Source organism: Ursus maritimus, unplaced genomic scaffold (assembly GCF_017311325.1).
Source record: "Ursus maritimus isolate PB19 unplaced genomic scaffold, ASM1731132v1 scaffold_15, whole genome shotgun sequence".
NCBI classification, from domain to species: domain Eukaryota; kingdom Metazoa; phylum Chordata; class Mammalia; order Carnivora; family Ursidae; genus Ursus; species Ursus maritimus.
The window spans coordinates 41445640-41473556 of record NW_024423897.1 but is presented as its reverse complement, the minus strand read 5'-3'; the positions used below and the strand labels follow the sequence as shown (position 1 = coordinate 41473556).

At 34.3% G+C, this 27917-nt stretch overlaps 1 pseudogene; it reads left to right on the top strand.

Annotated features, from left to right (window-relative positions):
- Positions 1–122: 122 nt before the first annotated feature.
- LOC121102726 lies at positions 123–27833 on the top strand (annotated as a pseudogene).
- Positions 27834–27917: the final 84 nt, after the last annotated feature.

Here is a 27917-nt window from a genome sequence, read left to right as displayed (position 1 = left end):
ATCCAATCAGTATCTCAGCAGAAGCCAGAAACAGAGACTGGGTTATGCAGAAAGTATCTGTAGGGAACTCTATGTCTAGTGGCATGTATCCCCATAAATTGTAATTAAGAACAACAAGAGTAATGAAAATTTTACACCAGCAGAAACACTGTCAGCCAGGACTTACAAGGACAAAAATGAGAGAAAAGAAAATGACAGAGGCCAGAGAAGGCAATAGTATTGGTCCAGTGTCTGGGGTGTCCAATGGAGCCTCCCCAAGCCAAGAGAACTGGGCAACCAGTCTGGTGGATCCAGAAGGTAGAGTAGAGGGCCATAGTGAATTATTCTCAGGTTTTAGAATCCATGAAATTTGTCTTACTGAGTTTCAGATTTGTTGGGACTCAAGGCCTATTTAATTTTTTTTTTATTTGAGTATAGTTGACACACAATATTACATTAGTTTCCAGTATATAATATGATGATTCAAATTCTCTATATGTGATGCTCTGCTCCCCACAAGTGTAGCTACTGTCTGTCACCATTCAACACTATTACAATATCATTGACCATATTCTCAATGCTCTACCTTTTATTCCCATAGCTTATTGATTCCATAACTGGAAACCTGTATTTTTAACTCCACTTCACTGATTTTTCCTGTCCTCCCACGCCCCTCCTCTCTGGCAATATCAATTTGTTCTCTATATTTATAACTCTGGTTCTGCTTTTTGTTCATTTGCTTATTCGTTTTTTAGATTCCACCTATAAATGAAATTATATAGTATCTGCCAAGACTTCTTTTAAGTTTCTAATTTCTCCCTCTTGAAATGATAATGTCTATCTTATACACCACACTATGAATAAAAAATTGAGTCATACAAATATTATCTCAGTATAATGGGTCAAAATTAGAATCAGAAACAGAAGAAAAATTTAAAAATTCATAAATATGTGAAATTTAGATTACATTGCTAAGTAACTTATAGATAAAAGAAGAAATCACAGGACAAATTATAGATAGCTTTAATATAACTGAAAGTGAAAATAAAACATCAAATCTTCTAGGTTGCAGCTAAAGCAGTACGCAGAGGAAAATTTACAACTGCAATACGCTGTTTAAAAAAATAATCTCTCAAATCAATAACTTAATCTTCCAAACTTAAGAAATTAAAAAGATCATTAGAGCCAACTAAACCCAAAAATTTACTGGTATTTTATAGACAGGGAAACTAGATATTAAAAATAAAGACATCCAGATTGAAAGGAAGAAGTAAAATGATCTTTATTTTCAAATGGCATGTTCAGATTCATTTATTAAAGGATTCATTTATTAAAAAACCTCCAAAAACTATTAAAACAAAGAAGTTCAAGAAGATTCATATAAAATAATCATTTGCATTTTAATATACTCCCAATAAAAAATTCAACTATAAAATTAAGTAAAAAAAAAAAATCCAAAAGTAGAATCAAAAAGAATAAAATACTTAGGAATGTTTTCAACAAAAGTAATGCAAGACTTGTATAGTGAAAACTGTAAAACATTGTGAAGGAATTAAAGAAGACTTAAATATATGGGAAATCATATATTCGTGGGTCAAAAGACTTTATTATTTAGATGCCTCCACTTTCCTAACTGATGTACATACAGATTTAAGACTAATCCTTATAGAAATCCCTTCTGGATTTCTTGCAAAAACTATTAAAAGTGACCTTCAATTTCACATGTAAATGCAAGGAACCCAGAGTGGTCCAAACAATCTTAAAATAGAAGACAACAAGGGCCCACATCTCCTGACTTCAAGACTTACTACAAAGCTACAGTAATTAAGCTGGTGTGATATTGCCATATGGTGGACACACAGATCAATGAAAGAGAATTGAGAGTCCAAAAACAAACCCTTACATATATAGTCATTGATTGCCAGCAAAGGTACAAGATCATTTAATGAGAAAAGAATAGCTTTTTTGCCAAATATTACAGGAAACACAGGATATCCAGATGCAAAATAATGAAGTCAGACCCTTTCCACAATTCATACACAAAAAATCTCAAAGGGATTACAAAAGTAAATATAAGTACTGAAATCATAAAACTCATAAGAAAAAAACAAAGAAATAAATCTTTATCTGGTTAGATATGGTTTACTTATATATAACCCCAAAAAAGTACAAGTGACAAAATTAACAAAAAGTGGCCTCCATGAAAATTCAAAACTTTTGTGTTGCACACAATATCATCTCAGAAGGGAAAAGACATCCCCAGAAGGGAAGAAAATATATGCAATGACTTCTGAAATTTATAATCTGGAGTTTTATACTTACATTTATCAGAATATACATTTATTCAACTCAAAAATAAAAAAAAATCACCTCATTGAAAAAATGGGCAAAGAATTACACAGACATGTCTTCACTGAAGATATACAAATGATCAATAAGCATATGCAAAGACGTTCAACATCAAGTCATTAAAGAAATACAAATAAAGCTATGGGATGCCACTTCATATCCAATAGGATGGCTGTATTTCCAAGGACACAACAACAAGAGTTGATAAGGCTGTAAAGAATTTGAACGGTCATACTTTTCTTGTGGGTATGTAAAATGGTGTACTTTGGAAAACTACTTGATATTTCCTCAAAATTTAAGCATTGTATTCACATACGATGAAGTTTTTCCACTTCTAGTTATATACCTAAGAGAAATAAAAACATATATCCATGAAAAAAGTTGCACACAAATGTTCATAGCAGCATTATTCATTTTAGCTGAAATATGGGGGGGAATCTTGAATGTATATCAACTGATAAATAGATAAATATAATGTGGTTTTTACATCCAATGGAATATTTATCCATATAATGTGAATGAAATATTGATACATACTGAAGACTACCTATTGTATGAGTCCATTCATATGAAATGTCCAGAATAGGCAAATCTGTAGAGACAGAAAGATCCCCTGGATCTGGAGGAATGTGGGATAAACAGCAGTGACTGCTGATGGACATGGGGTTTCTTCTTAGAATGATAAAAATGTTTTAAATTTAAATTGTCTTGATCGCTCCACAGCTCTGTGTATATATTTTAAAAAACGCACTGAATTATACATTTTAAATGGGTATATTTCATGGCATTTAAATTATATCTCTCTAAATATGTTAAATAATTCAATTGAATTTGTTGTACTGATTTTTTAAATTAAATTATTTTATCAATTTCCCTATGGAGTATTCATCCTTTCTGTTAGATTTGAGTTTTGATTATTTTTCTACCTGTTTACATACCAATCTCAGTTTAATTTGCATGTTTATTAAAATCAGATCAGTCATGAAATAATTTACTGGAAAATACTTAGATGAGTCCCAGAAAGGACAACTGGAAAACTGTGAAATCTCAGTGGTTATGGCAGTTATGCTTAGATTGTACGATTGTATGCTGTTCCAAAAAATCATTATAAATCATACCGAAGACGATTTACAGAGAAAGAAAAGTCAGCAAACATTTCTCTTTTGAGATAAATATTTTTGTCTCCCTTTATCAGGGAGATACAAGTGAATGAAAGACTTTGCTAACCACATTAGTTCCTAGTAGTGTATTTTCATTTCACAGTTAGTTTATTTATGCATCTGTGTTGTCATACAGCAAACCACAAACATCTGCAGCAGGGTAAGTATATCATGAGCTTTAGAGAAAGGCAGATCTGGAGTGAAATACAACCTTTGCCACTTACAAGATTGTGCAAGATGTTTAACCAGTGAATCTCAGCGTCCTCATTTGTTAAATGGGTAAAAGAGTGCATACAGGGCAAAACCAGACACATAGATACAGAGAGCAGATTGGTGGTTGCCAGAGGGAAGGGAGTTTGGGGGACAAAATGGGTGAAGCGGATCAAGTACAAACTTACAGTTATAAAATAAGTCATGGAATGGAATGTACAGCATGGAAAATACAATCAATAGCATAATATTGACTTTGTATGGTGACAGATGGTAGCTAGACTTCTTGTGGTGATTACTTCACTATGTACACAAATATTGAATCTCTATGTTGTACACCTGAAACTAATAGAATATTGAATGTCAATTATGCCTCAATTAAAATTTTTGAAAAAAAGAAAAATAAGAGTGTATACACTGCAATATTATGAGGGTGAAAGTAAATGGCAAGTACTTAGACAATCTCCCCATGACAGATCTTTGGCATTTAATGAAGGTTGAACTTTGCAAATGTGGGTGTGGTTGTGTAGGAATGTGCATACATGCAATATAAAGTACTTATATGTTTTATATTTTCAATTTAAATTTCTTAATTAAGATATCTAATTGCCTAAAAATTTATTGAAAATTTAGATATTATTCTGAAGTTTAATTCTTCAAATTTAGATACTAATGACTATTTTCATAGCTTATTGTCTGAGTTTTGTTATTCTTGCTTTTGACAATTAAGGTAATGTTTTGGCTTATTCAAAGTATAAATATTAGAGAATTTATCACCATTTTATTGTCATCAAATAACTATGAGTTTATTTATTTTTACCATTATAATTTAGTTGAGGATAAAATAGTTTTTATGTATTTTAAATGGTTAACTATGTAATGACTACTGTGTTTTAAACTGAGTAAAATTTTCCTTATTGACAAAGATTTATAATATCACACTTATCGTGTTAATTAGTTAAATAATCTTAGTTGATATCTGAAACATTAAGAATTTTGAAGCCTAAAAAAATCATCATCAATTGTTGATTAAGAATCATCTTACTTTGAATTTTCTAAATAATATTTATTAGTCTGAAGTAAATCTTTTGAGAAGTAAGTGAAGCAAATCTATTTCCCAAGAGATAGCACATCCCACTGTGTTGGAACAAACAAACACACAAAACTGACAGTGTATTTACAGTTGCCCCAGGAGAACTGGTACTTCCAAATTTTGTGACAAAATCTAATACTTTGAAGGAGATTTGATCTTTTTGACAGTTCTTCTGAGTTATCATCTCAAAAGCAGAAAGAATTTTTGCCACTTTCAGGAAGTCAAGACAACTGATTATTAGAAGATAAGAAAACATCATTTTTTTCCATGATACTCAGTACAATGTTTCTTTCTCTCTAGAACTTTAAACATTCCTTTTGGCAATATTGTTCCATATTGAATAATCTTTTTTTTTTTTTTTTTTTTAGTTAATGCCACTTAGTTATTTTTATGTGGGTCTTTTCCAGGAATGAGAGAAAGAAAAGATAGAGACAGGGAGACAGAAGTCATTCGCTGTTACTTAAAATAATGGCAAAAGACTTATTTTAAATACACTTTCTCTATATTAAAAATTAACATTTTGTATACTTCAATTTCTTGTTGTAGAATTTATAAATGAAATAATGCTTATCTTCTGTTCAGTTTTAAATAGATATAATTTGCCATTTTCAGAATGCAGAATTTCTAACCTTCACACACACATACACACACACACACACGCACAATTTATTAAATGCTGATTACCTTTGGATTGTATTATAAATTCCCATTTTCCTGCATTCAACACACTAGCGAGTAGGATAAGATTTTGAAGGTGGACATCCTGTGGAAGATATATGCCTATATATATATATGTATGCCTGTGTTGTAGGCAATGCGTCAGAGGGCTCTAGAACAGGATGGAAAAATTATATGGAGCCTATAGATGTGATAAAACATGACTGTAAAATATGGCTCAAAATAAAATTAAAATTGGAGTCTGGAGTCACACATAGAACACACTGAAATAAAACAACGTATGTGTGACACTGAACTAGAAACTCTTGAAGAGACTGTCGCCTGAAAGAATGGAGTCCTGTTTATGATAGAGATTGCATTTCCAATAAGCACATTAAAGAATTAGACCCTTCTTAGACACATGATGATGATTATGATTATACATTGTAGTGTTTGCCAAGGAAGGAAATGTAGAATGATGCAAAACATTTTACCTTTTGGGGCGCCTAGGTGGCACAGCGGTTAAGCGTCTGCCTTCAGCTCAGGGCGTGATCCCGGGCGTTATGGGATCAAGCCCCAAATCAGGCTCCTCTGTTGGGAGCCTGCTTCTTCCTCTCCCACTCCCCCTGCTTGTGTTCCCTCTCTCGCTGGCTGTCTCTATCTCTGTCGAATAAATAAATAAAATCTTTAAAAGAAAAATTTTACCCTTAGAATTAAGTGACCTTGGATAATTTGCCCTTTTATGTATTTATTTTTAGCTGGGATTTATTGAAATATGATTTTAAAATACTCATATTAATTAGTTTTCAATATACAATTTGATAATTTTCTTAAATGTATGCGATCATTACTATGACATCGTGATAGAGACCATTTCTGTCACCTGAAATATTCCCTCATATCCCTGTGCAGTCAATCTCCTCCTGCTGTCCTCTAGCTATCAGCAATCATAAAGCTGCTTCCTATCACTATATTAAACAAAGTCATATAATATGTAGTCTTTGGGGGCTAGCTTCTTTTTTTGAGAATTATCCATGTCTTTTTGGATTCCTGGACCCAATTCCAATGTGTATGTGTGTGTGGGGGGGCATGGGTGGACTTCCCCACACAAACAAGAAATTCTCAGACACCAGCTGGGTGTCCTACAATTTAACTCAATTCAGACCAACTACACAGAGATCGGGTCAGATTCCAGAAGCTGACCGCTCAGTTCTGCAAGACTGCCTGCCTGCCTGCCCAATTACAATGCCAGTCACAAGTCCAGGTAGTTACCTCTATTTCCAACCAACTAGCTATAAATAAGTTTCCCACGACAGCCTCCTAGACTTTGGTTAATGGCAAGAGTGGCTTACAGAGCTGAGAGAAAGATTTTACTTACTAGATCACTGGTTTATTACAAAAAGATATAATTCAGAAACCACCAGATGAAGTGATGCGTAGGGCAGGGTATGGGGAAAGGTTGCAGAGATTCCTTGCCCTGTCCAGGTGAGCCACTCACCCCAAACCTCCACATGCTCACCAATCTGGAAGCCTATCTGAACCCTGTCCTTTTGGGTTTTTATGGAGGCTTCTTACATAAGCAGGACCGATTAAATCATTGGTCACAAGATTGTTCTCCTAGCAACTGGGCCTCCATCCTTAGGTGGTGTCCAAAAGTCTCCTTATTAACATAACAAAAGATATGTAAAAACCTTGGTGGTTTCCTTATTTAGGAAATTCCAAGGCTTTTAGGAGATCTATGCCATAAATGGGGACAAAAACCAGATATATATTTTCTAGTATAAATCACAATATAACACTGTGCTGTTGTGTATATCAGAAGTCAATTCATATTTGGTATTGATTTGGATTCCATTGTATGGATATAAACACACTATTTATCAAATTTTCAGATACTATGAAAAAAGCTACTATAAATGAATTCTTGTCTTTAGAGTACACATGCTTTAATTTACTTTGGTAATTATCTATGAGTGAAATTGCTGAGTCTATGATAATCATTAATTTAACTTTATAGGAAATTGTCAAATTATTTTTGAAAGTGGCTAGCCCATTTTGCGTTGCAATACACAAGAGTTCTTCACCGATATTTGATAATAGTCTTTTAAAATGTAATTATTCTAGTAGGGATGTAGAGATATCTTACTATTAATATGCATTTTCTAAATGACTAATAACACTGAGTACCTTGTTATGTGCTTAATTATCATTCAAATACCTTGTTTGGTGAAGTGTAACTTCAAATATTTTAGCAAGTTTTACTGAAACATTTTTCTCTTTATTAAAATCTCGTAGAGGTTTTTGTATATTCTGGGTACAAACACTTTATCAAATACATGTTGTTCAGATAGTTCGTTCCAGTCTTTCACCATTAGGTATAACGTTAGCTGTAGTATTTTACAGTATGCCTTTATCAGGATGAGAAAGTTTCTTTCTCTTCCTAGTTTGTAGAGATTTATACCATTAATTACTATAGAAGTTTACCAAATTCGTGAGATTTTGAGATGTGTGAGTGGCTCAGCGTCTGCCTTCGGCACAGGTCATGATCCCAGGGTCCTGGAATTAAGCCCCACATCTCCCTCTGCCTGCCATTCCCCCTGCTTGTGCACCCTCTCTCTGACAAGTAAATAAATAAAATCTTTTAAAAAAATTCATGAGATTTCAATGATACTAAAAGCAGGTTACTGGAAAGGGATTCAGCATTTATCCTTTACCACTGTATGGACTATAGCACTGGATAATCAAATAGTATATTAGCAAAAGTATCTTTTTATAAAAATAACTCCAATTGATAAATAAATATAAATGTTTAAAATATCTCCATTTTGTAAACCCCAGTGCACAAATAAGGAAAATAAAATATTTTACTTCTATTTATTCTTTCTCTAACCTTTCTTTCAGTATGTAGAGCAGAGTTTCTGACTTCTATCATTTTCCTTCTCTCTGAAGAACTTATTTTGACATTTCCTGCAAGGCAGTCCTACTGGTAAGAAAGTCCTTCAATTTTTATTTGTCTTAGAGATTCTTTATTGCTGCTTCACATTTGAAGGATAATTTCCCTGGCTACAAAATTCTAATTTGGGGATAATGTTTCTTTTAGCACTTTAAATATTTCATTTTACTCTCTTGATTGCTTGGTTTCTAAAGATCAGTGGAATAGAATTCTTATCCTCGTACCTTTGTAAGTTAGGGTTTTGTTTTGTGTTTTGTGTTTGTGGTTTTTTTCCTTCTCCTTTGACCCGCTTGTGGTTTTAAATCTCAAGCTAGTCTACACTTAGCCTCCAGCAATCCATCAATTACGATTTAAAATCTCTACAGGTGGTAGCCCCACCTGTGGGCTTCTGTCCTGGGCTCTGTTCCCCACAAGCTGTCATTCTCTGTATCTGCCTGTCTGTCCATTTCTTAGGAGAGCAGTTTGTTCTGTTACCTCAATTCTCTGATGAATCTAGGAAATACATTTGATTTTCAGTTTCTGCAGTTTTGGTCTTATTTTGAGCCCAGGAATGAAAATCTCCAAGCTCTTTACAGTCAGACCAGAAACTAGAAACAAATGTAAAACACAAAATTATAGAACATACGGATGATGGCACAGGAGAAACTTAGGTGACCTTGGGATTGGCAATGAGTTTTTAGATACAACCTCAAAAGCATAATGCATGAAAGAAAAAAAAAGAACTGATATTAGACTGAATTAAAATAAAAAAAAATACTGTTCTGTTAAAGACACCATTAAGAGAATGAAAACACAAGCTACTGACTTGGAGCAAATATTTGCAAAAGATACATCTGATAAAGGATTTGTGTCTGAAAAATGCAAATACTTCTTAAAATTCCACAGTAAGTAAACAACCCAAGTAGAAAGTGGACAGAAGATCTGAAAAGAAACCTCATTGATAAAGATATGCAGATGGCAAATAAGTATATGAAAATATGCTCAACATCACATGTTGTTAGGAAATTGTAGGTTAAAACAAGATACTTCTAGACACCTGTTAGTATGGCTAAATTCCAAAAACATGACACCACCAAATGCTGGAGAAGACGTGGAGCAAAAAGAACTCTCATTCATTGCTAATAGAAATGAAAAATGGTACAGCCACTTTGAAAGACAGTGTGGAAGTTTCTTACAAAGCTGAACATAGTCTTATCCATATGTCCCTTCAATTGCACTTCTTGGTATTGTTAACCTTAAAAGTAAAACTGCTAGTTATTTTACCAGCAACTATGGATTTATTCAAGAATAAAGGAGAATTACAATCTGGGACAAACAAGCTATGGCAAAACCATATGCAAGTGAGGGGACCTAAGGGGAGGCACACTTTTTTAAGGAGAAAAGGGGTAACCTGGGAAAGGTTGTTATGAACTAAAAACCCATTGGAGTAAACTGGGAGTTCAAAGTGTGGTGGCTTTTTATTGGCAGAGCTGTTGCCGGTGGGGATGAAGAGAACGTCTCTTCTGGCTGAAGTAGTAGAGTATCCTCTGCATGCAAGATGAAGTCCAGCTCTGCAACTGACTGAGGAGGTAGCGTGTGAGAGCTCCCCCAGCCAAAACCTCCCAACTCCGTTGTAGTGAGCTTTCCCATTACTACTGCTGCAGTATTTAGAAAAAAAAGAGTTGAACGCTTTGTCCAGACAAAAACGGGCACACAGATTTTAGAGTAACTTTATTCATAATTGCTGAAAGCTAGAGGCAGCTAAGATATTGGGTGAATGGATAAATAAATTGTGGATCATTCACACAGTGGAATACTGTATATTAATACAGAGATGTGAGCTCTCAAGACGTGAAAAGACATAGAGGAAACTTAAATGCATGTTGCTGAGTGAAAGAAGGCAGTCTGAGAAGAAAATATACTGCATGATTCCAATGACATGACATTCTGGAAAAGACAAAACTGTAAAGACAGCAAGAGGATTAGTTAACGCCAGGGACTGTGGGTAAGAAAACAATGAATAACTCAAGTACAGAAGAATTTAAGGGCAGTAAAATTCTTCTCTTCATACCGTAATAGCAGATACATGACATTACACATTTGGAGAAACCCATAAAACTGTCCAAGACAGAGTAAACCTTAATGTAAACTATAGAAACTTTAGTTAATAATAGCATATCAATACTGGCTCATTAACTATAACAAATGCACTACACTAATACAAAATCTTAATTGTAGGGGAAACTGTGGATAGGAGGAGTATATAGGAATTCTCTGTATTTGTTTTCAATAGTTCTGTAAGTCTATAACCGCTCCAAGTAATTGAGTCGGTTGATTAGAAGGAAAAAATGTAAATGTCCTGAAACCATATATATTGAGATGACATTTCTTAAGTTTCCTAACCTTAGATCTTCTGACTAGCAAATGTGTATCATGAATGAATTTTAGAATATTGACAGCATTTCTGGATCTGTGTGAAAATTTCATGTCCTTATAATTTAAAATTTGTATGAGATTCTCATTATAGACATTGACCCCCTAATTTTAAAACTCACATTAAAGACAAAAATGTGAATATTAATGTTAATTCTGAAGCCTATAATTATTTTCTCAAATCTATATATTTCTTTAGCTAGTTTACTCATATGTAAAATACTTTATTCACAGATAATTCCTTTTTCACAGTGTTGGTACCATAATTCAATTATAGAAACTCCCTCCAAAACATTAAGTAACTAATACAGAAAAAAAAGTGAAAACCTCATCCAAATTTCACATAGTCATGTATTTACTACTGTTTTCTTTTTTTAACACCACTGTCAGCTTACAAGACATTTTTTACTTCTGCAAGAATCTTTGTTGTGCTTTATTTTTTCTCAGCTTAGAAACATTGACCTGTTCTAAGCGATTTCTGATAGATAAATTTCCATCTCAACCTAGGTATCTGTGCCTTGAAGAATCCTGGAAGCAACATCACCTCCATTAGACTAGGCAGTTCATTTTATGCCAGTTGGATGCACCAAATCTTGACTTCACATTTTCAGTGACTGTACTGCAATGAAGATAGATGGTTCAAACTATTTTTATTAAAAGTTCCGATCAGAGTTGCATAATGGTTTGGCCACTGTAAATGTGAAAAAGGCTAAATGAATTACTGCACATGAACTTAATCAACTTCATCTTGTTTATATCCAGGCTCCTCTCCAACTCATCAAGGTCATTTTGAATTTTAATCCAGTTTTTAAATGTGCTAATTGTCCTACCAAATTGGTGTCATCAGCAAATTTAATAAAGACACTCTGGTTCATCACCCCAATCATTAATTTAAAAAATGTTTAATAGTAGCAGGCTAAGTAATGACCCCTGCAAAAATATACTTAGCACTTAAGTTTTCAAAAGATAATACTGTATAATCAATTTCCTGACATCTTGATGCTTTCTAGTGGTTAAAGATATTATATATACGTATGTGTGTGTATGAAAAATACATAAAACTTTTATTAATATATCAATTTATGTTTATTTATTTATGTGTAAATGTTAGTGTCAGACATTTTGACCTTTGAGTTTGAAAGTAGGAAATATGTCTACATCACTCTTTCCTGATATTTTGAAACAATATCACTTTTATTTGAAATGCCTGAAATCAAATTGTACTACCTACCATGTTTCCTACTTTCATTCTTATGTGAACTCACTTTCACAACTCCCCCACTCATCAAAACATTTAGCAGCTTGTGGTTCACTATTGCACCTGGTTTAATTGTCCCAATATCCCATTATCTGACCTCCCAGAAACCTATGATATTTTACTTCATCTTTCCCAGATAAATACTCATATGTTCATATTTCAGAACTTGCCATTAGTTATTGATTACATAATAGGGAAATGCACTCATTTTTTAAGAAATAAAAAGGGGTATATAATTTTTTTTTAAAGATTTTATTTATTTATGTGACAGAGAGACAGCCAGCGAGAGAGGGAACACAGCAGGGGAGTGGGAGAGGAAGAAGCAGGCTCCCAGCAGAGGAGCCCGATGTGGGACTCGATCCCAGAACGCCAGGATCACGCCCTGAGCCGAAGGCAGATGCTTAACGACTACGCTACCCAGGTGCCCCTAAAAAGGGGTATATAATTATAAATGTGACAGATACTAAAATGAAAACATAAATATGTGTATACCGATCAATGAATTTGGAAATGCACAAATACCTAAAAATACAAAATATTGAAACTGACTCAGGAAGAAATAGTCTATTTCTATACACTTAATTATTGACATTGAATCAGTTGAAACCTTCCTCCTGCCCAAAATACATACACAAAGCAAACCTGAAGATTTTATGGATATGTCCTGTAAAATATTTGAGAAAAAGATAATTCAAATCTCGTTAAAATTTCTCAAAGAATATAAAAGACAGTCTTGCTTTGAAACTTATTTACAAGGCTTTTATAACATTAATGCCAAAATTATAACCTAGTCTCAATTCTTACGTATATTTGCAAAAATCCTAAACAATACATCATCAAATACAATCTAAAGAAAAATTTTCAAAAAATAAAACAATCAAGTTGAGTATATTGTAGGCATAGGTTGGTTCATTATTAGAAAATATACTAGTATAATTTACCACATTATTGATTGAAGGAGAAATCTCATATGGTCATTTAAACAAAAATGTATCTACGTGATTCAGCAATTAATATTTAGAAACGTAAGGGAACACAAGTTTTATATTTAATCATACGCATTCCTCAGCCCAGAACTTCCATAATTTGAGTGACTAGAGATGCATCATTGTTTAAGAATATGAAGTGGCATCAACTGCACAGATGCTTAGTGTTTTACTTTTGAATCCAAAGTAAGAGAACGCATGAGTAGGGGATGCTCCGGCAGGTACACGTAACAGCTGTTGACTACCACGCTAAACGGTTGGCATGTGGCTTTGACGTCACCTGTAGCCTGGTTCTTACTCATGTCAATAATAAGCTGAGGAAAATACAAAATACAAAGACCCCCTACCTCTCATTTAACCATCCTCTGTCTGGTCAAAATTACATATCCACAAACACACATTAAAAAAAAAAAAATAGACTCTAAGTCTAATAAATGGTCCAGCTTTCTGAGTTGCCCAAATGAGAAGCTCTTGAAAGCAGTAAATTGAGTGTTTGCTCTGCAGCTCTAAAGTGGATGCTGATAATGTTCTTTATGAAAATGTGCAAAATTCAAAAGTAAAATATGAGTAAATATACATAATGGATTCATGTATTTACCCATTTTATTTATTTATTTTTTGTTCTTAAAAAGTCACATTATTTAATCACTTTTTAAAAATCTTGGTTTGACAATGTTTTTGGTATTTAGATAGTCTTAATAAGTGAAGATGGGTTATATTTATTCTTAACATTTGGAACTTCCTTATTACTTACAATGGACATTAACTTAAATATTTACAATTTTTTTCCGGTGGTTCAACTTGAATTCTCTCTTGATGGGTCCAGAATTAACATCAGACACATACCTTGTACTTTTCTTGGTTCGATTACAACAGGAAGGTAAATAAAGACTGACATTTTATAATGTTATCTTTCAAAGTAGCTAAATAAAGCTAGCTCTACAGGTGGAAGTATAACAATCACTGTTTTTATAGCAGTGAAATTGTCTTGGCGAACATTAAGTCTGTGATTTGGATGACACCGTCCAGGCAGAATTTTCACTGACACTTGGTCCTCGCCTGAGGGTGCTGCTTCCTTAGCAGTGCCACTAAGTGAGGGCTCTTCTTCCTTGCAGACCCCACCGACCCCATGGCTAGGGGTGGGAGTGGGTATTCTTCTTGCTGCTTCTTGCCCCTCCTAGGCCACTACCCTTCGCTGTACTTACCCATTTTAACAGCTGCATTTATTCAAGGTTCTGAGCGAAATCAAATGAAACACTCAAATTGCGAATTTGGGGTAAATTGAGGACAATTTACAGGGGTTATTTACAAAGATATGAGCTGGTAGTAGAAATCCCACAAGAGAATACAGCAGCTTATATAATAACTTGAAGATATTAACAGTTGTAAATCATATCTAATATTTAGCTTGAGGAGTAAAAAAGGGTGGAGCCATTGTCTGGAACAATTGCGCTAGAACAACCTAGACACAGAGAGCCGTGAGGAAGGGATCATCTCTTCCCTGGCGGAGGACTATATCTGTATCTCATTGCCACCCTGTGACCAACATTGTTTTTTGTCATAGGGCACAGAACACAGTTGAAAGACCTAGAAGGGATCACAAAAGGTATCTACCACTTCTCGAAAACCTTATTTGGTAAAATTAAATACATAGATGTATGTATGTGTATAATACAAAGACTTGGAAAAATAGGAATTGATGAGCACTTTCTTAATGGTGCATGTGTGTGTGTGTGAGTGGGTGTATCTGTGTGTGTTGATACGTGTGTATATGATTATAAGTATATGAGAGGATGTTAATACTCAACAAGTCTTTCTGTGCAAATTTAACTTCTGTTTGTTTCACTTTTCATTTTTTTGTATAAATTGAAAGATTGAAACTATTCTAAGGGTAAGGACATCTCTTTCCTTGTCATCCTTACCCTGTCACACAGCTTAGTATGGATTTGAACTAGTTCCCCACATCAACATAGTGCATTTGCAGATTGACCCTTGGTACTCACTGCAAAAATATTAAGGAAAACGTTGTTTGAGGCTGTAAACCAGGGGAACGCCAGTGTAGATGATGCAAATTGAGAAATAGGGGTAGTTGTGAAAGATGATGACAGGGAGGGAAAAGTTAAGGTTGCACATGACTTTGTAGGAATGATAATGATTTTGAACTTTATTCTAAATGTAAAAGAAGCCATTGGATGATTCTGAACTGAGAGGTGACCAAATCTGGCATGTATAAAAATGATCCCTCTAGTAATCTGTGAAAACTAGACTCCAGTATTCTAGGAAAGAGATGGTGATGGCTTTGACCAGAGTGGTTGTGGCAGATATGGTGAACAGTGGTCAGATTTGGCAATGGAGTAGTATGGAATTGGAAGTATCAAAACAATTACTGATGTTTATACTCTATTTGATGCTATTAAACATTTATATGAAAATTGAGTTTAGAAGTGGTAATTGTATCTGGAATTCCTACCAGAGGTTCTGGCTGAAGCTACAAACTTTATCAGTTATCAGCATGTATGTGCTAATGAAAGAGGCTAGCGAGAGAACTTTGGTGGAAAATAAAAGCTATGCCCAGAACACCAACAAAATTTAGAAGTTGGGAAAATTAACAGAATCCACAAGGAATTCTGGGAAGTATCAACCAGCGAAATAAGTTAGAAATTGAAAAAGGAAATAGCGTCCTGAAAATTAAGGGAAGGGCAGTTTTTCAGGAAGGATGAAGTGATCAACTATGTGAAGTACTGGCAACAGGTCAAGCAAGTTGTAGAGTTAGAACTTGGGACTTTACATTTTGCTTTATGAATGTCATAGATGATTTTGCCAAGAGATATTTTGAGAGAGAGGAAGAACAAAAGTTGGACTGCAAAATTTTTGAGAAGGTGTGAGAGAGAAGAGGAAGTTGAATGGCGTATAATATTAGGTGAAGCAGAGAAAATTTCCAGGTAAAACTTACGAATCAGAAGGGCCCAATAAATTAAGCTGCAATTAGAAGAGCAAATGAATTGCAAGCCATGTTCAAAAGAGCCAAATATGAATACAGCCTCCAAATTTAGTTATTTTACTGTATTTTTTATAAGAAGCTAATATATAGATATAGCTCCACTTTCAAGAGATCAATTTTTGAAAACTATTTAACATTATTCTTTTATAGATGATATATTTATGCTTATATTTTGGGGTCAGTTTATAATATAAATAAAATTACTATTTATGAGGAGTCCTTCATTATTTTTTTCTAGAGTTGAGAAAATTGCCTTCATTTCCACCCATTTTTTAAAGTACAGGTTTAATTCTTTTTGAACCTTAGCTTGATGCTTTACATAACATACTATTAAATGCATAAAATGCATTTAATATTGAACTGTAAGTAAATTAATTTTAATATGTTATAATGTTAGAAAAAAACAATTACATGGAATCTGATTATTTAGTTGAATTTTATTTGTTTTACAACAAAAGTGTTATTTGAAAGAATTGAGGAATAGCAGCAAAAAGGTTGACCAATAAATAGACCAAGAGTGAGACCAACAGATATCATATTCTAATACATTTAATGGGACTATTGTTTCATTCCTAACCCTCATGGTACTTTGCAGTATAGATAATTATTTTATAACAATGGTTTGGTGTTTTTTATAATCATCTTTTTCATAGAGAACTATTGGTATAAATTAAAAGTCAAGATCATCTGATAATGTGTGACATTACTATGTCAACATTTTTAATGTAATAAACCATAAACTTATGCAAATTCTAAAGTTACATTGAATATGAATGTATTCATATACACTATACACTATTTCCATTCAGCATAGTACTAAGATTATTAGTTTATAAAACTTATTTTGTGATAGTTATAGATTTGGTTCTTTTTTTTTAAATTAATTTCCAGCTAGAAATACAGAAGGGGGTTTCTAGATGAATTTTGTCTTACTCTATCTGCTAAAACAGTTTGAGATAGATGGGGAATTACGCAAGTTGGTTTCTATAGCATTTTTAAAAGGACCAGCTTTCTCATTATTTTACTAAACAAGGCTTCACCTATCAACCATTCTCTGGCTACGTATGTATACAACTGGCTTGTTTTACCTTTAATTGTACTCATGGGAATATATTAGTGACTCTAACTTTAATGACTTCCGATCCCCAGTAGGTGACTTTTTTCTATTTTATTTGCTCCCTTAATCGTATTTAGCAGATAAAATTTAATAAAAAAAAATGTCTTCTATACTGGTCCTAATGCCTACCATTGTGAAGGAAATCATATTCTTGATTATTTACACAAATACACAGAAATATGTATAAATACACAAACACATATACAACAAAAATGAGTAATGTTTTCAAACTGAGATGTATAGTTTTATGAATTTTACTTATGTTTATTATTCTTTATGTTATAGACATACAAATAAGTATATTTTAGCATCAGCATGATGATGTAAGTCTAATCTGGGCAAAACCTCAATACACATACACACACACGTATAATTATATATAAATGATGTGAACTCTGTTTCCTCATGAGCTCATAAGAAAGTATTTTACCGACCAACAAGTTCTCTCTCTCTCACATACACACACACACACACACACACACATAACTGGGAATGTGTCTGACATTAAGGGTTTGATTGCAGAAGCATCCATCTTGAATAAACCTATTGCCAGCTGTCTGACACAGCCACTCACAAAAAACTATATAAGGAACAAGGCCACCATTGCCCATGAAGTTCCATTTTAAAAAACCCTGTATAACCTACATAGTTGACCCCTTAAATGACTTTGTTTTTTTCTTCCTGTTCCTTAACTTCAATTCTGGCTCTTATGCTTTAAATTTGCCGATAAGGAGTGAACTTATGAAACCATAGACATGCCACTCTCTGACCCTAGTAAAGGCAGAACACCAGTTCTTGTTCCCTCCCTCTCTATCTACTGTGTAGCCCTAGGGTGTGCTGTGTACCCTCTAGAACTTGTGAGCACTAAATCTTGTTCTTCAAAATTACCTGATGATTTTACTAAAGTGCATCATTAAATCATACCAAGAACCACAAGGACTGGCCGGCCACAACATTGGCCCCGTGGGGTTGGAAGAAGGTCTGTGGGGCCCTCTGTGATAAAAAAGGGTCTAGGTGAATGCACTCAGGTATTCTTAGGCAAGAATATCAATCTCAATAGGCTGGGACCTACATAACACACATATATAGGAAAATACATTTCTAATGAATCTCTGGGATCAAAAGCAGGAATGAGACATTTCTAGATACAAGGAATGTATGGAAGTCAACAAGCAAATGGAATATGTTCAACATCACAAATCATTAGGGAAATGAAAATAAAAATCAAATGATATATCATCACATAGCCATTAGGATGGCTACTATCAAAAATAAGAACAGAGGGGTGCCTGGGTGGCCCAGTCGTTAAGCGTCTGCCTTTGGTTCAGGGCGTGATCCCAGGGTTCTGGGATTGAGCCCCACATCGGGCTGCATGCTTTTCTGGGAGCCTGCTTCTTCCTCTCCCACTCCCCCTGCTTGTGTTCCCTCTCTCGCTGGCTGTCTCTCTCTCTGTCAAATAAATAAAATCTTAAAAAAAAAAAAAAAAGAAAAACAGAAAATAATGTGTTGTTAAAGATATGGAAAAACTGTAAGCCTTATGCACTCTTGGTGGGAATATAAAATGGTATCGCCATTATGCAAAAACAGTATGACATTACCTCAAAAAATTAAAAAAATACAAGTATATAATCCAGCAATTCTACTTCTGGGCTTATTTCCAAAAGAATCGAAAGCAGACTCTCAAAGAGATATTTACACACCACTGTTCGTAGCAGCATTATTTATAATAGCCAAAATATAAAGCCAACACAAATGTCCTTTAATGGATCAGTGAATAAAAAAAAAGTGGTATATACATACAATGGAATATTATTCAGCCCTAAAAAGGGAGGCTGTTCTAACACATGCTACAACATGAGTGAATCTTGAGGAAATTATGTTTAGTGAAATACGTCTGTCAAAAAAGAACAAATATTGTATGATTCCACTTATATGAGATACTTAGAGTATTCGAGCTCATTGAGACATTTCCTTTGGGGTGTGGGGTGGGGATGGGAGTTGTTCAATGAGTATAGAATGTCAGTTTTACAGGATGGCAAATTTCTATATATTGGTTTCACAACAATGTGAATATATAACACTACTGAGCTGAACAATTAAAAATGATTAAGATAGTAAGTTTTATGTTATATTTGTTTTACCAATATTTAAAAGAGAAAGACAGAGAAGGAAGGAAAAGAAAGAAAGAAAAAGAAGGGAAGGAAGGAAGGAAAGAAGGGAAAGAAAGAAGAAAAGGAAAGGAAAGGAAAGGAAAGAAGGAAAGGAAAGGAAAGGAAAGGAAAGAAAGGAAAGGAAAGGAAAGAAAGGAAAGGAAAGGAAAGGAAAGAAACAGAGAAAGAGAGAAGGAACTATATGTGGAACCTACAGTATTGAATAGGCATAAAACCGTGACTGCTGATTTTAGGGTTTAAATGCCCAATGGGATAGGAAACATTTTGGGCATATTGAATTGTGCTCCCTATATAAAGACAGTAGCCTAGAAAGGGTGATACCTTTAGAAAAAGTAAACCAAACAAAAAATAATTAAATTATATTTAAATTTTTAAAAATACAGTATGATTTACAGGTATTCATAGTCACACATTTTCATTTTAAAGACACAAAGTATTGACAGAATGTAAGTTCTTTTTTCTTCATAATTTTATGTAGCATTACTGCAATGTATAAAACTGTAATAGTGCATATGGAGAATCAATTTTTTAAATGTTCATATGATTGTCCTTTTTACAAGAAAGTACCTCACTAAAATGTTGAATTTTATGTAGACATTAGCTATTACTATACTTCTAATATTTTTAAAAATCAAAGCATTAAGAAAAATATTTCTGTTATCTTTTATTGTTATATGCCATTGGGATAATCTATATAGAATAGAAAAAAATGGTTACTAACAAAGATTTATATCACAACTTCTTATGTTGAAATATGAACTGCTTCCATTGTTGCTGACCTGCTATTTTTCACTTTATAAAAATATATGTGTATAAATAAGTAAAACATTGAATTTTTGTAAATTTAGGAAATAATTTGAATGAATCATAATAAAGAGCCCTCTATTTTATCTTCTGTGAAAACAGATGATTCACATTTGGGGGTTAATGAATGTAGGGTGTGTGACTATTTTACAAAATGTTCTGCAAAGATATATTTTAAGCCTTGGAAATTAAGAATGTTTCTATTGTATAATTAAACATTTCAAAGTGGTAGGAAAATCACTAAAGAAAGCAACTGATTCTTTTAATCAGAAACAAGGACTCCACCCCTCCATCTGCCTTGCCAAATTCCACAATGTAAAATGATGAGGCCATAAAAATGGAAAATGTGAGATCATGTCTTCACAAAATGAGACATGTCAATTCACTGATAGGCAAACAGCAATATCAAATTCAAGCTATGCCAATCAAAGTCGCCTTTTTAAATTACTTTAAACAATATGATTCTAGTTTTTAAATGGGCACGTTTAATTTTTTTTCTTTTTAGATTTTATTTATTTATTTGACAGAGAGAGAGAGCGAGAGAGGGAACACAAGCAGGGGGAGTGGGAGAGGAAGAAGCAGGCTCCCAGAAGAGCAGGGAGCCCAATACAGGGCTCGATCCCAGGACCCTGGGATCATGACCTGAGCTGAAGGCAGACGTCTAACGGCTGAGCCACCCTGGCACCCCTGGGCGCATTTAATTTAATGATTGCCTAAAATACCTCTCTTAGTCACTAAAATACCAAAAAGCAAAAGGACTTTTTTGCTCAGCCTCATTAAAACATCTCATATGTAAAGTTTTTGTTTGTTTCTTTTTTATTTACACTCTTTATTGTTTTATTTACACTGTTTACACTTTTTACACCGTTGAGTTGCTGTTATCAAACTTACTTTCTCTTTCAAGCAACTTAACTATATTTTTCAATTACAGGATTTCTCTAAGTAATAGAAGAGGTAGAATTTCTCTCAAGACCAAAAGAATATCAAAGTAGGCCTACTGGTTCAGTTAAGGAAATTTGTACAAAACTCAGTTTAAAATGTCTGACGTGTCTGAAGCTTTATCTGCTAGTTTGCACATGTGGTATCTATGCAAATTTCCTTGAGCAGATGTTGAGAAAGTAGTGAAATTCTATTCAATATGATCATTCAGAAGTTCAGTCTGGTCTTTGTAAATATAATCCAGCATCGATGATGCGTAGAGTCCCTAGCTGTGTTCCTTATGTGCCGCAGTCAGATCGAACAGCCCCTGGGACAAGACATCTGGAAGTACATGCCATTGTATTTGACTAATCTTTCTCCTAGATTTCACCTTAAAATTGCTATGTATTCCAAGAAATTCAGAATAGCAATACACGCACACAAACACACAGAGCTGGAATAAGGAATATCTTATATTATAATATTATATATATATTACGTATTATATTATATCATATTATATGTAATAAACAAACCTATATATACATATACATTTTTAACATATGGTGATATACTTTTATTTGGTACAATTATTGCACATATATGTATAGTTTAGATATGACACTACTTTTCTGTTTTATATAATTTCCTGTTCAGATAGTGTTCATAAATAAAGTAAAATATATATGGTGGAATTCTAAGGTATGAGCCATGTTAGCAAATGTTTAGAATTTTGAAAAAACTATTTATCAAACCTCATTAATTCACAGAATGACCAGAATAGTTTTTGCTATTTTTTAGATACTTGAAATATTGTTTCTTGCTTTTTTCCTTTAAATTTTATAAAGCTTCATCGGTCAGTCAGAAATATCAATTAAATATCCCCTTACATAGATATACTTTGATAGACATTACTACTGTTTTCTTATATCATGTTCCCTTTCAACTTGGGATGACATATGGATGTCCTTATTCCCAGCACTGTTTTAAGTTTTAAGTTTTATATCCATCGTTATGGATAGAATGTTTGCATCCCTCCAAAATTCATATGTTGAAATCCTGCCCTTCAATATGATAGTTATTAGGTAGTGGAGCCTTTGGGTAGTAATAAGGTCATTAGGGTGGAACTCTTATGAGTAGGATTAATGTCCTTATAAGAGAGCCTCCAGGGAACTCTCCCTATGCATCCTTTAAGAGATAAAGAGTAAGGAAAGTGATCATTGAGGCTGGGAAAGTGTTTTAATGTAATGCTGTTGAAAAAATGTGTAGTCATTTTGTTGTCTGATAAATTTTCAAGAATCGTATAGCCCTACCGAAACTAGAACTTTAGAGATAAATGTTGGAACACAGAAATTTAGATGGGAAAAATGTTGGTTACTACAGGCTGCATCTGACAAAATATTACAAGAGATGAGCTCGGGGGAGAAAAAAGTCCAATTTGCAAGGAGAAACAAAAGTAAATAAAGACAGGTTACACATTTAGAGGCTTACAAGGTTAGAACAGCTGACTAATTTTAGTCCCCAGAACATAAGGGTTTTAAGTGAAATCTGAATGAAAAATATTTCAGTCCAGTCTAGTATATGCCTGAATTGCAAAGATTATTAGTTCAAGGACTGGTGCCAAATGAAATTGCTTGATGAATAAAAATACTCCTGGCAAAGTTTAGGTCAGCTGTATTATATTAGTTTCCTAAGGCTGCCATGACAAAGTACCACAAAGTGGCTTAAAACAAAAATTTATTCTCCTACAGTTCTAGAGGCTAGAAGTCCAAAATCAACAAAGCATCAACAAGATTCACTCCTTCTGGAAGCTCTGAGGGATAAGATGTTCCATGCCTCTCTCCCAGCTCCCAGTTTGATGACAGTCCTTATCCAGTAGATGCCTAACTCCATTTTTGCCTCTTTTTTTCACATGCTATTATCCCTATGTGTCTCTGTATATCTTTGTCTCTTCTTGTAAGGCCACCAGTGATTGGATTTAGGGTCAATCCTGAATCTTAAGACTTCTTGACTTACATCTTAATTATAACTGCAGTGACCCTATTTCCAAATAAAATCACTCACTGATAGTTATGAACTGGGCATATATTTTGGTGAACAAGATTCAATCCACAACAAATATGTCTTCACATTGTAAGCTAATGGTCTCCAATTAATTGCCATGAAGTTGAGAAAAAGAAATATGAGTTAAAAATATGAGTAAATTAAACTCATGATATCTAATACAGAATTTTGAATGTGGTTATTGTGTGTGGAACTGACAGGAAACAAACAGATTAGAACCCAATTAGGTTTTGTTTGTTCATTTTGTTTTTGAGACAAATGTTGTGGTAGATTGATTAGAAATACATTTATATTTTACTCATCAATTATTGGCCCTAGAAACTATAAGTCGTGCAATCTTAGGCAGTTTACTAACTCTCTTATACTTCAGTGTTCGTGTCTTCAAAATGAAAATAATCATGACACATAACTCATATAGATTTTTAGGGCACTAAAAACATTTAAACTTGTGAAGGAAGCCTTCAGAACAATGCCTGACAAACAATAATATTTCAATAAATGTTGGCCATCCGTGTTGGAGTATATTTATGACAAATTCAATCTTTAACTACATTTACACCTTTAAAAGTGAAAGTGAATAGGCTGTGCTATGACAAATATACCTGACATATCAGAGGCTTAGCACGCTGAAGTCGATTTCCTCACAAAAATCTGTTTTACATCCAGACATTTGTAGGCCATATTTATGGTAGGCATTGAAAATATGCCATCCTTAGAAGCTGTATTCTTTTCTCAGTCATCTTGGAATCTTGTTTACATTTCATGGTTTTCATGGAGAAACATCTATTGGTTAGTTACTGCTTTGTAACAAACTACACTAATTATTCGTGGGTTAAAACAATAATTATTTTGCCCAGGATTCTGTTCCTTGGCAATTTAGTCTGAGATTGGCTGAATCTATTCTTCTGGTCTCTGCTGATCTCAGCTGAGAGTCCTCAGGCATCTATAGTCTATTGGGTAGGTTGACGAGGGGATAGCTTGTTTAGGTTGATCTCAACTACAATTCTTCTCCCCTGCTCATGCCTCTACTAGGCTGACCTGAGCATATTTCTATTGCAAAACCAAATCTACCGTATTTCTATTACCAAAGAAACATTCAGTGAATGAGGAAGTAAGCACCATCTATTGACTGAAAAAATGGAAAAGCCACATCGTAAACACTTTCCAAAGACCCTAACTGGGAGCAAAAATAGATATTACTTGAAACAGAAAATAAATGGGGAAAATTCTGATTCCCACCATAGCTGATAGAATTTCCTAAATGAATATCTTTTAGAATTAAGAATGCTACTGGGTGTTATACACAACTAATGAATCATCGAGCCTTACATCGGAAACTGGGGATGTAGTGTATGGTGACTAACATAATATGATAGAATTAAGAATGCTAATTGCGGGGCACCTGGGTGTCTCAGTCAGTTAAGCATCTGTCTTTGGCTCAGGTTATGATCCCAGACTCCCAGGATAAACCCCACATTGGGTTCCCTGCTGAGCAGGGAGTCTGCTTCTCCTTCTCCCTCTGCCCCTCCCCCTGCTCCTGCTTTCTCTCTCTCTTGCTCACTCTCTCTCTCAAGTAAATAAAGTCTTAAAAAATGTTAATCGTTTCCAGTCCTTTATATATGGCTCTAATATTCATTCATATTACCTTCTTATTCTTGAATATCCTATTTGCTTTATATTATTACTTTAATAAATTATCACAAAATTAGTGGTTTCAAAATAACATGAATGTGTTATAATTCTCAAGTTTAGAACTTTTAGGATCAAGGTATTGGCAAAGTTATGTTCCTTCTAGGTGCTCTAGGGAAGAATCAATTGCCTTGTTTTCTCCAGTTTCTAGAAGCTGCCCACATTTCTTGGATTATGGCTCCATATCACTCTGACCTCTGCTTCTTCCTTTTCTCTCACGCTTTACCCTCCTGACTTCCACTTGGGATTGTATCATGCCTACTCCAATAATTCAGAATAATTGCCTCGTTGCATGTCTTGATTTAATCATATATGCAATGTCCCTTTAGCCATGTAAAGGAGTATATTCATATGTTTCAAAGATTAAGGTGTGGGCATTTGGTGGGGTGTTGGGTAGCAATATTCTACTTACTAAAAATACCACATCATGGGATTGGTTCTTTAGATGAATAGGTTGTGATACAGATGGTCCTAAATATTGAAATATATTCTATTTATGTTATTTAGATACTTCTAGTGCCTTTGTGCTATGCCATTTTTTACATATGTGCAGAAATTGGAAGAAGTCTTACGTGGGTATTTTTTTTTAAAATGGTAAAGTTGATCACTTGCTTTGCCTTAGACTTTTCCAGTTATTTTTATGGAAATGTTCATTTCAATTTTTTTTCCCAATTTATTGAGGTATAATTGATATACAACATTGTGCAAGTTTTTGATGTACAATATGCTGATTTGATATACTTATGTGTTGCAAAATGATTAACACCAAAGCATTAGCTAACACCTGCATCACATGGCATAATTACCTTCTTTTGTGTGTGTGTGTTGAGAACATTTAAGATCTACTTTCTTAGCAACTTTCAAGTATATAATACAGTGCTATTAACTATAACCATATGTTGTGCATTAGATCCCTAGAGAAAATGCCAATTTTAAACATGTTAATATTAAAAATAAAAATGATGTCTGATACAAATTTAAAAGCACAATTTAAAGATAGAAATAAGAATATTGAATATATTCTAATACATTCCTTTAATTCCACTTAAAAAATCCCACAGCAGGAAAAAAATAAAATATGTTGCTTAATTGTAATGTTCTCAAAAAAAATCTCATTATCTTTTAGAGAGGACTCTTAGGAATGTGTGCTTTAAATTTGCCTTCACACTCCCCATCTTGATTATAGAAAATAAGATTATGTGATCAATAACTTCTGAGGTTAAAAAGAATTTTTTTGTAACTTTTGGTAACTTTTCCTTCATATAAATTCTCTAAGGCATTTAGAAATAAAAGAAAAAAATTAAAAATTTTATTTATTTATTTGACAGAGAGAGACAACGAGAGAGAGAACACAAGCAAGAGGAGTGTGAGAGGGAGAAGCAGGCTTCCCTGCCGAGCAGGGAGCCCGAATCGGGGCTCCGGTCCAAGACCCTGGGATCATGACCTAAGCCGAAGACAGATGTCTAACTGACTGAGCCACCCGGGAGCCCCAGAAATAAAAGAAAATTTTTATAAGTCTCTGTCAAATCATTGTATGTTTCCTATTACCTGATTACAAAATACTATTGGATTTTTAAAGTTTTTGTTTCTTTAGTTTTGTCCCATTAAGAGTCATCAATACTACCATGTGATTAATCTAAGACAAAACTGAACTAAACTGTGATGTGTTAATAAAAGTCATGCTGAAACATGAATTGTTCAGACTAAGGGTTTATTCATCTGGTGGGAAGAAAATGAAAGCTTTTTCTTTCTTGTTTTTATTAACTCTAAACCATGTTTTACATCAGGTAACACCTGAAGCTCCAGAGGAAAACAAGTTGGTACACTTTATAAATACAGGGATATTTTTTTTAAGTGCCAACTTCACATATGTGCAGTAAGAGTGATATATAATAATTCAGTGAACCATTTCAACTAATGAATAGTTTCATCTTATTCATAATTCATAGCTGTTCTTTATCTAGCACTGAGGCCCTTAACTCTACCCTACCTGCACCAATTGCTAATTAACGTATGTACACATGTGACATTATTCATAGCCTATAAGCCCATTGCCTTCACTATAACTTTTCCTCAAGAACAGACATATGGAAATCCTAGCACATATACTACATTAAATATAAAATACACTACCAACAGAATCTACTCTCAGTATTCCACCTGTCATTCCACTGTACATCCTACTTTCCAGAAAAATGAAACATAAACTTTGCTAAGAATGGGTTTCCTCAATCTTTACAAGACACCATAACATATATTCCTGCTTTTGACCCCCCGAGAGATGGCAAGGTCCTGTGGAAGGCTCAGAAAGGCTTCAGGACTGAGGCGCAGGCCTTCAGCAGCTGCCTGGAGAGTTGCTCCAAGTGGTGTCAGCAGATCCTCCAGTCCTTCAGGACGGCTCCAGGATTCGATCAAAGATCTGAAATCTGAATTGTCAAGAAACTCTGAGAAGACATCTTGACTGTGATGAAGACCTCATCCTCTCTGATGTTTGTGAGAGGAGGGATGTCTTCAAGGAGGCCTGCACCGATGAAGCCTGCCTGATTGAAATCCTCACCCCCCACAGCAATGAGCACATCCAGGAATCGAGGAGAGCCCACAAAACAGAATTCTAAAAGACCCTAGAGGAGACTATTCAAGACAACAAGTGAGAACACCTCCAGAAGCTTTTCATCACTCTCTATCTGGAAAACCAGGTGAGAGCACAAAAGCGGATTTGCCACTCATCCAGAGACATGTGGAGGCGCTAACTATGGCTGGGGAGGACTTCCTGGGAATATGGGAGTCCAAGTTGAACACAGTTCTGTGCTTGCAGAGTCAGACCGACCTGGTGGCGGTTTTCAAGGAGTATCAGAGAAGACAGGTGAAGACATTGAGAAGAACATCTGCTGGGAGATGTCTGGTGACCTGGAGCAGGCAATGCTGCTGGTGGTGAAATGTTTCAAGCATACCTCAACCTTTTTTGCCAAAAGGTTCAACAAGGCCATGAGAGGAGCAGGAACAAAGAATTGACCAGGGGATTGCTGGAAGATTCTGCTGAAGATCTGTGGTGGCAATGACTAAGCAGTGACTAGTGACTCACTTCTGTTCACCTGC